Genomic DNA, 6,377 nt, shown 5'->3' with positions numbered 1-6,377 from the left:
ATTTTGGGGTAACTTGTGGCACTGTTTAGTGGAGAAACAAAAAAACTTTTTCAGAACACGGTTTTGAGGAGTATTTTTGACTAAAAACTAAAAATATATCGAAAAGTGTAAACAAACAAGTAAAATAGAACACATCCAGTAGTCACAAGCTCCTTTGTCTACCGTCACCCATACATTTCTGGAGCAGTGCTCCTTACGATATGTCTGTTACATGTGCTGCCTAAGTTGGAATTTTACATTGGTTAATGCTTTAATATATGCTGATAGATACACAACTTATGCTGTTAGGAGCTGACAGGGGTTACAAGCTGTTGGTGTGATTGCATATTTGTAAATGAGGCCATTCCATTGTTAATTTGGGAGTGTCATGGTAACTAACTAGTTGTGGTGAATGTGAAGGGGTGTGTATATGTGTGTGTGTGTGTGTGTGTGTGTGTGTGTGTGTGTGTGTGTGTGTGTGTGTGTGGTGTGTACATTGCAAATTTAATGATTATGGCTGTTGCTGAAAACAGTGATTATACTATATATGAAGTCTTCACGAGTTGTCAGCCGAGTAGCGTCGTCGTCTCGTAGCAGCGTTTCGATGGAATGCGTCTCCATCATCTTCAGGCGAAGTCACTTCGCCTGAAGATGATGGGATAAGTTATTTTATTTTTTGTGCTGCAATTGCTTTGCCACAATTGAGTGTTTTAGAATGTCTTGCTTTCTCACTATCGAGTGGTAAGCCGTCACATCATTGCTCCAGAAAAGTTTATCTCCTCCAATCACTACTTCCACCCCGTATCTGAATTCTCTCTCTTTCTCTCTGCCTCCATCCTAAATCCCAGGCAAAATGTTTATCTGCGCATAATTTTACCACTGTTGAGAACATAATATTGCACTTAACGTTTGCAACATGTTGCCTGATTATATAAACGAATATGACATTCAGACTATATAAACTCGACAGAAAAGGATTTGTATATCCCTTGAAGTATTGAGCAACTCAAACAATGAACTCCAGAGACCCTTAATGTTATTCCAAATAATGTTGATGTGATATATATTCTGTTTACTTCGAGATAATGTTTTCATATGCTATATATTCTTTGCATTTAGTAGTTTCCCGAGACAGTTTACACGTGTTACGATAGAGAAAGGAAACTGTGGCCACTGGACCTCTTCTGTTTTACTTTTTTGTTTATTTTAATCTTTAGATATACAGTTAGTTTTTAGTCAAAAGCCTCTTCAGAACAATGTTCTCAAAAAAGTGTTTTTGTTTCTCCACTAGACAGTGCCATAAGTTACCCAAAAATCGTAACACAACACATACACATGTCATACACACGTAAATCCGATAGGTGATGGAGGTTTAAACCTTCGAAATGCGTTGTGGATATACACTGAAGCGTCAACGAAACTGGTGTAGGCATGCGTATTGAAATACAGATATATGCAAACAGCCAGAATAAGGCGCTGCAGTCGGTAACGCTTAATAAGACAACAAGTGTCTCGTGCAGTTGTTAGATCGGTTACTGCTGCTTCAATGGCAGGCTATCATGATTTAAGTGAGTTTGAACGTGGTGTTATAGTCAGCGCACGAGCGATGGGACACAGCGTCTCCGAGGTAGCGCTGAAAGGGGATTTTCCCGTACGACCATTTCGCGAGTGTACCGTGAATATCAGGAATCCGGTAAAACATCAAATCTCCGATATCTCAACGGCCGGAAAAAGATCCTGCAAGAACGGGACCAAAGACTACTGGCGAGAATCGTTCAACGTGACAGGAGTGCAACACTTCCGAAAATTGCTGCAGATTTCTATGCTGGGCCATCAAAAAGAGTCAGCGTGCGAACCATTCAATGAAACATCATCGATATGGGCTTTCGGAGCAGAAGGCCTACTCGTGTACCCTTGATGATTGCACGACACAAAGCTTTAAGCCTCGCCTGGGCCCGTCAAAACGGACATTGGAGTGTTGATGCCTGGAAACATGTCGCCTGATCGGACGAGTCTCATTTCATGTATCGAGCGGATGGACGTTTATTAGTATGGAGACAACCTCACGAATCCATGGACCCTGCATGTCAGCAGGGGATTGCTCAAGTTGGTGGAGGCTCTGTAACGGTGTGGGGCATGTGTATCTGGAGTGATATGGAACCCCCTGATACGTCTAGATACATACGTACGTAAGCATCCTGTCTGATCACTGCATCCATTTACGTCCATTGTGCATTACGACGAACTTCGACACCCCACACATGCAGAATTGCTACAGAGCGGCTCCATGAACGCTCTTCTGAGTTTAAACACTTCCGCTGGCCACCAAACTCCCCACACATGAACATTTTTGAGCGTATCTGGTGTGCCTTGCAAAGTGGTGTTAAGAGGAGACCTCCGCCCTCTCGTACTGTTACGGATTTATGGACAGCTCTGCAGGATTCATGGCGTCAATTCCCTCCGTCACTACTTCAGACATTAGTCGTGCCGATGCCACGTCGTGTTGCGGCACTTCTGCATGCTCACGGGGGCCCTACACGGTATTAGGCAGATGTACCAGTTTTTTTGCCTCTTTATTGTAAACAAACAGAGACTGGTAACAGTAAAACTGTTGTTTCATTCGGAGTCACTGCCATTAAAACCGGACGTCCACTCCAGCCTGTGCCGTAAAACATGCAGCTGCAGCCACATCTGCCACCAAACTGTCCCCTGCGCCAACATTCTAGCTGTCAAAAGACCCGTAATGATCTTGTAACGACAAGCGCTCCCTTCATAATCTGAGCGCCAACGTTTGGTTTCTCTCAGAGTAATAATAATTAGTACCTATTAAAGCCCTAATCGTTCTTTTTATGTACATGGACTCTTAAGATAGAACATATGGGATGGTCGTTTACATCTTGTAAACCTTGTAACGTGTTTCAGGGGAGGTTGTGCTGGGAAATAATCGTTAGCAAAAAAGTCGACACGTTGCGCCGTTTCCGAATTTTTAGCATTGAAGTTAGCCAGTCACGTCGTTACGCATGCAAATTCAAACAGCCTGCCAGGGACAGTGCCACCAACGTGTTTTTCGTTTGTATTCCTTAAACTGAACAAACTTAGTTTTTACTCATTTAGATAAAATCTGTTACTTCCAAGAAAGGCACACTTTAACTCGTAATGAGCATTTCAGCGAGTAATAAGATTAAAAACAGCCGACCAGTTGCAATGGATAAAGTAATCTTTACCTAGGTTTCGACAGATTTAAATCTATCTTCTTCAGAAGGCGGTCTGAGGACAATGAACATCGTAATTTATATTAAAAGCTGAAGAAGATAGATTTAAATCTGTCGAAACCTAGGTAAAGATTACTTTATCCATGGCAACTGGTCGGCTGTTTTTAATCTTATTACGTGGAACCGTTGCTGTTGCGCAGCTATGTTTAAAATACTGAATTTCAGCGAGTGTTAACTTGCAGACCCACAGATGTCTGTAAATTACTGCATTTTAGTACGTGCAAGTGCTTCAATTTGTGCATGCAACGACCTCATTTGCTAACTTCAGTACTAAATAACTCGGAAACGGAGCAAGGTATCCAAGTTATTTCTTAACACTTATTTCCCAACACAATCTTCCCGCCCATAACCCTTACTAGTTTTTCAGACTTTTTCTGACCACCCTACATTTTTCGTGTGAAAGTTGTGTAGTATGATGGTCATGTTTCGAATTTCTGTTGATTTATTTATGGATATTACACTGCTAGCCATTAACATGACAGCATCATGAAGGTGACATGCCACAAACTTCATATTGCTGTGAAGTGTGCTACATGCTTGGATATGCAGATGACTATCATTTCATTGCAACTGTCCAACACATGTAGGAATAATATATTATGTGTACAAGGAAAGATTACGCAGATGTTTCCTCATTCAGAAATCGCATTTGAATGTTGTTGGTGAATAAATAGTGATATGTCTGGTGTAAAAGGGAGAAACGCCTACCAATAAAACGCGGGAATCCGGCAGCGACAGGACTTGCGCTTCATTGTTGTTGTATGCTACTGCTTGTGTAGGTCAGGATTCCACGTCTGTCTTGCGAATATGTAATCGACGGGTTCCGGTTGACGACGCTCAACGCTATGCCATATTTCAACGGACCCGCGCAATTAGGGACCAAGAAGAGAAACATACTGAAACGGTCTTAGGGAATATGGAAACAATAGGAAGGACTGGACCCCTTTTGTTATCACTCGTTTTATTTAACAGTCATATAAACAAATTTCTTTAGAACAACAATATCTTAACCCTGATTACTTTAGGTAATAAGAATAGTAAGTCACAAGAATTCAATGAATCTACTACCAATGTCATTTTATGAAGCAAAGTCTATTTCATATATGAGAAAATATTAAAAACACTGACAATTATGCGCCTGGCGGCTTAAATTAAGGCACACAATATTTCTGACTAGTATTCGGACACTGAGAACTGATTTTCTCAAAAACATTTACCTAAATAACAACCAGCCAGAGATGCACCCAATAAATAGCAGGCTGAAGTTAATACAAACGCACTTGTTTCACATTCAAAAGTCAATGTATATCACTAAGGCTTACTAAAGTTTCGGACTTCGGCTCCAAGGCCAAGTTGCGATAACTTTTTATTAAACCTTGTCTCAAGAGCAACCTACGATTGTGAAAGGTTCTTGCTGTGCTACTCTTAGTAAGATTTTGCACTGAGTATTTGCCTTGGAGCCGAAGTCCAAAACTTTAGTAAGCCTTAGTGATATACATTGACTCTTGAATGTGAAACAAATGCGTTTGTATTAACTTCATCCCGCTATTTATTGGGTGCATCTCTTGCAGGTTGTTATTTAGGTAAATGTTTTTGAGAAAATCAGTTCTCATGAATATAATAAATACCCAAGTAAATATAATTAGCCCCAGAATTAATTAGCGAGGAGTGACGCCAGGTCACTCGAAGGCAGAACTAAAACTTAACTTGCAGAAGCCAAGGCGGAAGGTGGCAGTTCGTACAAGACCCACTTCTCGATCTTCGACCCGGAGTCACCTCCCGCTACCCAGGATTTCACAGCGTCAGTGCCCACAGGTGGAAAGGTAGCGCTTACTCCAAAACAAGAGCCAACCAGCTGTAACATTTAACAAGCGCACAGAACAGGACTGCAGGGACATTGTAAATAACGACCGAAATATATTAAATAACAGGTTAAATTATTCACTAAGAAAACGGCTCACTGCCTTTGCCCCACTACGAATGAACTACACAGCCAAGGTACAACCAACAGCGCAAATCGTATCAATAACCTTAAGGAGAATTGCCTGCTATTAAGATACAAAAAGTAACTTACAATTACTAGCAAGATCACCGGGCACTCCAGCCTTAGTCACAATTAAATTACTTGAACTCTTATGCCCCACTGTTCAGTGAAAACCGTAACGAGCACAATTCTGAAAATTTCATTATAAGCTTTACTGGGGGTCGCTGCGCAAAGGCTACCAAACACTCGAATGCAGCATATTTGATAAACAGATTACGGCCTTGCAGCTGATTAAGTGTTACATCAAACAACAATTTCCCATGAGATGGAAGAGGCACGCTCGTGCATTATATTAATATATAACACCTGTCTTAAACACCATGAACTCTTCATAGGCACACCTTTACTTCCATGGTAACACCATGCGCTTACGGTTACCAGAAGAGAGGTAGCAACCCTCAACATCCTCACACACATGCCCTAAGTACAATCTCACTTAACTTTTCGCTGGACGTGCTATATGGCTTGCCTCGGGTACAGCAGGCGGCAATATGGCAGCGGACGATCGCAGACAGCCGTGTCCGGAACTAGCAGCACGCAACCCAAGGCAACAGCAGGTCTCCTCCCAGGCAACAGGAAAGGCTCTCCACCAAGCTGCCCCATAACGTGGTCGGTTCCCGCTCCACAACAAGCGCACTCCGGCCTCAGGTAACACTGAACGCCAACTGTTCCCGTCCTTGGCGAGAGCCTCCAGTTAACTCCTCCGGCAAGAATAAGACAGCCAAAACTCAGTACGCGCCACAAGTAAAGATAAGAGCGCGAAGGCGACGTACCTGCAAATACGCTGGCGCGCCAGCAACGCCACGGCTCACACATTAATCGCTCGGAAGCGCAGAACTGTACAGACATTCAAATACCTAGAGTTAGGAAACAGACTTCACTGCAGCAAGGTAAGTACCGACATAGACAGTGCTACGACATCTGACATCTCGAGCACCACGGTCCGCAGCTCGTGGTCTTGCAGTTGCGTTCTCGCTTCCCGAGCATGGGGTCCCGGGTTCGATTCCCGGCGGGGTGAGGGATTTTCTCCTGCGTCGAGATGACTGAGTGTGTGTTGTCCTCATCATTTCTTAATCATTCAT

The sequence above is a fragment of the Schistocerca serialis genome, chromosome 4 (genome assembly GCF_023864345.2).
Source record: "Schistocerca serialis cubense isolate TAMUIC-IGC-003099 chromosome 4, iqSchSeri2.2, whole genome shotgun sequence".
NCBI classification, from domain to species: domain Eukaryota; kingdom Metazoa; phylum Arthropoda; class Insecta; order Orthoptera; family Acrididae; genus Schistocerca; species Schistocerca serialis.
Note: the sequence above shows the minus strand (reverse complement) of the source record.